Raw genomic sequence first — 8,723 nt, 5'->3', positions numbered from 1 at the left:
AATGTTTATATTTTAATTTGGAGAAAAAATAATTAATACTAAAGGTAAAAGAGGAAAAAAAAAATTGTTTTGTCTTGATTAATGAAAAAAGACAAGTAAAATGAGAAAGCAAATTAGGAAATTTGGGACGAGTAAAATAGGACGAAGGAGTAATAAACTTTTTGCTTTAAAAAATGCTATGAATGATGTATTGTATTTAATACCATGGATAAATAGGTAAATAATCTATTGATTTTATGAACTGGACAAATATTATTAGACATTTCAAAATAGAAAAGTGGACGAATAAAGATAGACGGATGAAATACTCATTTTTATTCTTTTTGCAGTATAATAATGAGATTAAGGTTAAAGATTAAAAAAATAACTAATTATGTCTCAATTTTCTAAAATGACAAATAATTATAAAATATCTATTTTAATAAAGACGATAATTATTTAAGAATGGAGAGTAGTTGATGATCCCTTTAATAATCCGATATTCGCAGGACAAATAGTTTTCATGTAGTTGATATAGTTAGTGTCATGTGATTAGGAGGCTATGCTTGAAGAAAGTTTAGATTGCGTATAATAAATTATTGTGGTTTGAATTTTTTAGAACTTCGTACATATTGAGTTAGTGTATCGGATTGGCGGGATGTCTAAGATTTCTTCACCCTTAGTCAGATATTTCAAGTTTGAGCCTATGGTCAAAAAAAATAAATCATGTTGATAGTGTTGTGCTCAAATATGGGCTCAACAATGCACGATTCTAAATTTAATCGAGGTACAGTATAAATATTGGACACTGAGTGAAAAATAAAAAAAAAATACACTTTAAATATTTATTCGTATAACGTGTTGATGCCAAACTAAAATAATTATTATTGTCAAGAGATAAGATCAGTTGAAAATTATGCATTAATTAAGTATAGTTGAATAATAATTATGTATGTCAAATACATATTGACATAAATACATGACACTAATAAAAAATTTCATATTCGCATCTAGACTAGTAAAACAACCACAAGAGGGAATTCAAAAAAAAAAAAAAATACTAAGTAGGTATTTAGATATGAATTTATTGATAATTTTTTTTCAAAAAAAAATTAAGTCTTGAAAAAATATTTGTAAGGTGAAATGTGTCAAGACAAGAAAATAAAGTTGAGATTTTATTAGTATTCACTTAAAAGTATGTTTTTTAAACCTCAAATTTCATATTTTAACTTCTAAGTTTAAAATTAAAACAATGTATTATTCAATAAATTTCATTTTAAATAATCTTCAAATACTTTATCATTTTATATCGAGATTTCATTCCATAGTGATTTCAAATATTTCAAGTTAGAAATTAAAATAATAGATTATTATTTAAACAAATGCGTTTTGAAATATTCTCTATAATTTTATCTATTTGAAACTTCAAATTTCATATTTTAAGTTTAAAATTAAAACAATGTATTATTCAATAAAATTTATTTTAAATAATCTTCAAGTACTTTTATCATTTTATATGGAGATTTTTCATTCCATAGTGATTTCAAATATTTCAAGTTAGAAATTAAAATAATAGATTCTTATTTAAACAAATACGTTTTGAAATATTTTCTATAATTTTATCTATCTGCTAATACTGCAACGGGAAAATTTGTAAATTAGTTCAACCAAAAAAAAAAAAAAAAATTGTAAATTAGTTGGAAGTTGAAACCAATCATGTTTGTCCTATTTTATTTATTTTATTATAGAAAAAATTAAACTAGAAATAGTATATAACAACATATAAACAACAAATACATTTTAAATACAAAAAATGTCCACTTCATTCTTAAAACAGCTCCACCAAATATCTAACATGTTGAAACATTATCCACTTCTTAATTATTATTTGTGCATAAATAAAATCTGAAAACAAATAGTATGATCTTTATAATTATATACTATGTTTATGGATATTCAATTCATTTTCTCATAATAAAAAAAAAATAGTCTGGTGTATTATAACTCTAGGTATAAACGGGATTCGGAGACGGATCGGATCATAAGGATCTAACGCTACTTCTGTGACTTGGATATGTAATCTTCTTCTCACGTGACATCAACTTTACTCACGAGGCTCCCCTTCATTCATTTAAATTAAAATTTTCAACTAGTCAATTGTCATACCTACCTTATCCTCAATAGTTAATACTATGCCATTAAATACAAAATCATATCATGACAATTTATTGAAAAGGAAAGGTTGAAATTCATCACAAAAAAAAAATTCTAAATTATTTTTTTCAAATCAAAGTTTAGCAATATAATTGATTATCTCCATACATACAAATGTAGAGTTTATAAAAAGATATACTAGCATATTTTTATACTAGTTTAAGGAGTTGAGAAAATTACGAGCTTTTATATCATAGTTGTTAATCGATCTGACTCAATTTTAATTTTAAATAATTGATTGATTAATATTTTGATCAATATAATTTCTTTTTTCATTCATGAATTTTCGTAAATGTATTAAATTTTTCTTTCCTATAGGCAATCAGAGTCATTGATTACATAGTCTTGTTTCAAATTTGAGTGTTAATTCTTGAAATATAGCTTAGTATTTCAAATGGAGAGGAAATTAAATACTTTAAAAATATACAGTAAATATTGATGGGCTCAAAATTAAAATTTTATTTAGAATAACTTACATAAATCCCTGAATTTTTAAATGATATCACATGTTATCCCGACTATTTTGTTAATTACATCTTATCCTGATTTTTAAAAATAGTAATATATATGTTATACGGTGATACATTTGAAACAGATTAGATCTTTATTTTAGAACGTAACGGATTTTGTTTAAGTTTGCAACGCAAATCACACCAAAACTGTTACAAGCTGAAAATCCCCAATTTTATTCGACCAGATTTCAAATTTGAGATTTGTGTAATTAATTTTCCATTTTATGTATATCTAAGTTTTACTCTTAACGGAATATATAACACATCTTTTAAGTTAAAAAAAAGGAAGGAATATCTTATCTATAATGTAATCATTTTGTTGGATAAGAGATAATGTGTGTTAAAGTTTACTCAAAGAAAAAATAGAAGTAGTTATCACATACTCCTCCGTCCCATTTTAATCATCTCAAATTTTCTAATCTGATGTTCCATTTTATTTGTCCTTTTTTACTTATCAAGATAAAGACAATTTTTTTTCTTCATATTTTACCCTTTGCATTAATTACTTTTTCTTTAAATTAAAATATAAACATCATTTAATATGGGTACTATGGTAAACTAGCCATGTTATTTATTATTTTTCTTAGTAGCTGTGCCATCCCAATTTGGGACAAGTAAAATGGGACGGACGGTGTAATTTTCTTGTCATTTTATTTTATTTTATTTTTTTGTGTTTGGTTTATTTTTATTTGAACCTTCGCTAGACACCCCCACACTTTGAAATATTTTAAGTTAGGTTTCCTTCCTTTCCATTTTTCGTAAGGAATTGATTGTGTCTTACTATGGGAAACTCTGTTGAGTATACGATTGGCCGTAAGGATAGCCTCCCCCATAAGTTTTGCGGTAAAACAGAACTTATAAGTAAAGCATTCATCATTTCCTTCAAAGTTCGATTTTTCCTTTCCACAATTCCATTAGATTGAGGTGAATACGGGGTCGTAGTTTGATAGATTATTCCATTCTCTACACATATTTGCGCGAAGGGAGATTCATATTCTCCGCCCCTATCACTTCTTATCATTTTGATCTTTTTGTCTAACTGATTTTCAACTTCAGTTTTATATTGCCTAAACGCATCTATTGCTTCATCCTTACTATTTAGCAAGTAGACATAACAATATCTAGTGCAATCGTCAATAAAAGTTATGAAATACTTTTTCCCACCACGAGATGGTGTTGACTTCATATCACAAATGTCAATGTATATTAAGTCTAATGGATTGGAATTCCTTTCAACGGACTTATAAGGATGCTTTGCATACTTCGATTCCACACACGTTTGACACTTAGATTTATTGCACTCAAAGTTTCACAAAACTTCTAAGTTAATCAATTTTCGTAACGTTTTGTAATTAACATGGCCTAAACGTTCATGTCATAAATCATAAGACTCAAGCAAATAAGACGAATTCGAACTTTTATTCATTTCAACAGTCATTACATTCATCTTATAAAGGCCCTCCATGAGATAGCCTTTTCCTACATACATTTCTCCTTTGCTAACTACAATTTTTCCAGAAACGGTTACATATTTGAATCCGTTCTTATCTAGGAGGGAAACAGAAATTAAGTTCCTACGTAACTCCGGAACATATAGCACATTGTTTAATGTCAAGACCTTGCCGAAAGTCATCTTTAAGCAAATTTTTCCTGTTCCCTCCACCTTAGCAATAGCGGAGTTGGCCATGTAGAGCATTTCTTCTACTTGAGCCGGAGCAAATGACGAGAACAACTCTTTGTTTGCACAAATATGGCGTGTAGCACCAGAATCCATCCACCATTCGCGTGAATTCCCCACCAGAATCATATTCTTTGTTGGAATCAATCATATTCGCTTGGTCCTTTTTCTTGCCTTTCTTCGGGCCTCGACAATCTGTGGACTTGTGGCCAATTTTGCCACAATTGAAGCATTTTTTCTTGAACTTTTTCTTGGATTGATTGCTTCCATGTTCATCTTTCTTTCTTTTCTTCGAGTTGTTTTGGCCATCTTCTACAATATGGGCTCCATTCATTATAGAATTTCTCTTTGACCTTCTTTCGGCAGCTTTATTGTTCTCTTCGATACGGAGTCGGACAATAAGATCTTCAACAGTCATCTTCTTGCGTTTATGCTTTAAGTAGTTTTTGAAGTCTTTCCACAAAGGTGGTAGCTTCTCAACTATCGCTGCTACTTGGAAAGCATCATTCACAATTAAACCTTCTGCTAGAAGATCATGTATGATGACTTGCAACTCTTGTACTTGAGAGACAGCAGATATGTTGTCAATCATTTTGAAGTCTAGGAACCGTGCAACAAGAAATTTCTTAATTCCCGCATCTTCCATTTTATTTTTCCGTTCAAGTGCCCCTCACAGTTCCTTTGATGTCTTGTTCCACTATAGACATTATAGAGATCGTCTTGGAGACTACTCAGAATATAGTTCTTGCAAAGAAAGTCCGAATGTTTCCAAGCTTCTACAATAACGAAGCAGTCCTTGTTCGAGGTTCCCTCGGGCACCTTGAGAGCGTCTTCGCTAGTGAACCGTTGTAAACATAAAGTGGTGAGGTAAAAGAACTTCTTTTGTTGCCACCGCTTGAAGTCGACGCCAGAAAATTTTTCGGGCTTCTCCGTTGATGCCATCGTTGGCGGAGCATTTGTGCGACTTGATGTGGCAATATTATTTGCCCCCATAGACGTTGTCGCATCCATCATTTGAATTTCAGTTGTCATTTTTCCTATCACCACAAGACAGAAAACTTAGTATTTTTCAGAATACTATTTATAAAGTTAAATTACTTGAAACTCTTCTTCTTGTTTCTAGTTAACGATAAAGTTTTTATTACTTCGAATCGTCAAACGAGTGAACCTCAAATTGTGATGAAGATTTTATGTTTTCTAATCACTAGTTAAATTCAAGCGGAGTAGAAAACCTAAGCTTTAATCTCCAAAAATAAGTTATACAGATTTTGTAAAATTATTTCTTAAGATTGTTATCTTCCACAATAAGGGTACGTAGAATCTGTATAATAGAATAACAACTTCAACTCGAGGTCAAGTATGAACAAGAACACAACGATGTTGAACAAATACCCTCAACACAAGATCAAAATGATCTTTACAAGAGGTGTATTTTATATTTCAGAAATATAGATGAAACAGAAATTGTTAAGGCCAAGTCGTCCGAATTCACGGACTTTTCTTAAGGAATAATTCCCCTCACTGTACCCGAGGTTGTGGAATCTTCCTCCCAGGATAAATGGCCTTCAATCCGACTATAGCGGTACCTTAAATAGGCAGATTCTTCGAACACACTCACGGTTTCAATGATCACACTTAGAGTATTTTTAAGAAGAAGAAGAAGCTTGTAATTCTGAAAATTTTTTGTGTGTCCTAAACCTGTGGATGAAATCAGGTTCATATATGTAACACCCCGTATTCAAGTACGTGTATTGGCGTATTCAAGTGCGTGTATTGGTCTTATTTATATGGAATTAATTTTATTTGATTTTATTTATACCGGAATTTGCCCGTCGATGGTTCCATACGAAGGTTATTAAATAAGCTTTCCAAAGATATAAAGATTTCCAAAAACGGATAGGTTTCGGATATAATCGAGCACGTTCAAAACTATAAAACGGTGGCCGAGATATTTGGGAATAGTAAATGTGCAGGAAAATTTCCTGCACACAAACTACTGAGGCCAGCCAATTTTTTTGGGTCAACTTCGAACGATCATAACTACCTTAATATAATAAACTGGGAGAGCTGCGACCTATTAAAAGAAAGATCTTTGAGTCTTCTTTCCAATGCAATTGGTTTCATCCAAATCCAACGTCTAAGTATGGAGTTATACTCGTTTTACTTCAGCCTCTCAAAACAGATTTTTAGGGTCAACTTCAAATGATCATAACTCCTTGTACAGGACGAACTGCGTGGCCTAATTTATATGAAATGAAAGCCCTTTAAATTATCTTTCCAACGATACCAATTTCACCCAATTCCGATATCGGAGCAAAGAGTTATGGTCGATCTACTTTAACTTATCAAAACAGTCCACCAAAGGACAGATTTGACATTATTTAAATTTTAAAGGCATTTTGGTCATTCCCTATTATATTATGAACTGAAATATGTGTATATATACATATATATGAGTTCAAAAACTCATTTTCATCATCAATCATTGAGAAAGAACAAACCCTAGCCAAATTTGACCTTTAAATTACTTTTGATTCAACCGTAGAAATTCCAAAGTAATCCGATAACTGCGTTTGTCATCTCGAGAGCTTCGAACGGTACCTATTATTTGTGCAAACAGGATTGCATAATCAAGAGGTGAATTCTAAGGTATGAATATTGTTTGCCTTTGTTCTCTTCCATATGTATATGTGTGATAGAAGATTATATGTATTGGTTGTTATTGAAAAGTGATGAAAATAGGGTTATGGACTATTTTGCATGGTTTGGTTGTATTGAATTCTGGAAGGTGGATATGGTAATTGAGTTATGGAAGGTAGATATGGTGATATACTATTGAATTGATGATTATTTATGTCTATGGCTTAATTTGGTTTAATGGATTGGTTGGAAGGATAAATGAATCCAAACTTGATATTGGAGGATGTTGTATGAATATGCATGACATGTGAATGTAATTGGAGTATAATAGGGTTAAAGTGACACCCTTTATGATGTAATTAAGGCTTACTACTTAACCACTAGTTTGGTGAATTCAAATAATTGAATTATGGCATTTGGTCGCTAATACTAGATTGCTATATATGTTCATTGTAGATAAGTAATCCGAAAAGACGAAAAGTCCATTTGGGACTAGTATTGAAGGTTGACAGTCAGGTATGTAAAGCATACTCTATACCATATCTTTGGCATGAAAGTGAACAATTGTTCTATTAAGAAAGTTTCCAAAGTAATTCAGTAACATGTGATCCATAATGATTTTGTATGATGTCCTACGTTACTAATGAACTTGCTTCCACCCTACAAGATGTAAAGACATTCCAATACTTACTTGTTTTTCAAATCTTACATATTTATTGCACTAATGAATGTCAGAAGGTATTCGGTTACTCGAACAAGATCCATGTGCTATTAATGACTCCAAAACGTTTCATTGATATACCAATAAGTTCCTACTTCATTGTTATGGTATTGATGACTCGAAAACACTTTATTGATGTGCCAATGAGTTCTTACTTCATTGTTATTGGATTGATGGTCTATTTATATGTCTCTTATTGATATATCATTGTTTCAAAGTATCAAAAATGCGGTGGCGACCAAAATAACAATCTCAAAGATTAATTGAACTAAGTGATGGAAGTTCTCTCTTATCGGGTGGTATCCCAGGGGCATAAGCCTATTATGGGTCGATCCCTAGTTATGTATTTATGGGTGGTATCCCAGGGGCATAAGCCTATCATGGGTCGATCCCAGTTGATATGTACTGGAGGCAGCCTAATGGTCACAGTACAGTACAGTAATGATTACAAAGATGATAAGAACGAAGGTAAAGTAATTGAATAAATACAATGTACAGGTTGTCACAAGTTCTAATAAGTGTGGTCCACTCCTATTACGATTTATTCACTTGTTTCTGATTTCTATAGAGCTCCTATATCATATGTGATTATCTACAGCTTTACATACTCAGTACATATTTCGTACTGACGTCCCCTACGGGGACCTGCATTTCATGCTGCAGGCACAGGTACCTCGGCTCATACACCGCACAAGTAGGAGCCAGGATACTCAGCTGCTTTTGGTGAGCTCCAGTTTATTTTGGGGTTTTTCGTGTCATATCCAATCACTTTTGGTATTGTATAGAAGTTAGTTATATGGCGGGGTGTGTCCCAACCTTAGTTAAACTCTGTGTATTGTCTAGAGGCTTTGTAGACCTAATGTACAGTCAAGGTTGTGTTTTGTTAATAGACGTGATGGCTCCAACGACCAAGTATTGTATATACATATATATGTGTGCTCGAGCTTATACAGGTGATTATTTCCTTTTATATACGACA

The sequence above is a fragment of the Capsicum annuum genome, chromosome 10 (genome assembly GCF_002878395.1).
Source record: "Capsicum annuum cultivar UCD-10X-F1 chromosome 10, UCD10Xv1.1, whole genome shotgun sequence".
NCBI classification, from domain to species: Eukaryota; Viridiplantae; Streptophyta; class Magnoliopsida; order Solanales; family Solanaceae; genus Capsicum; species Capsicum annuum.
The sequence above is the reverse complement of the archived record's forward strand: the minus strand, read 5'-3'. Positions refer to the sequence as shown.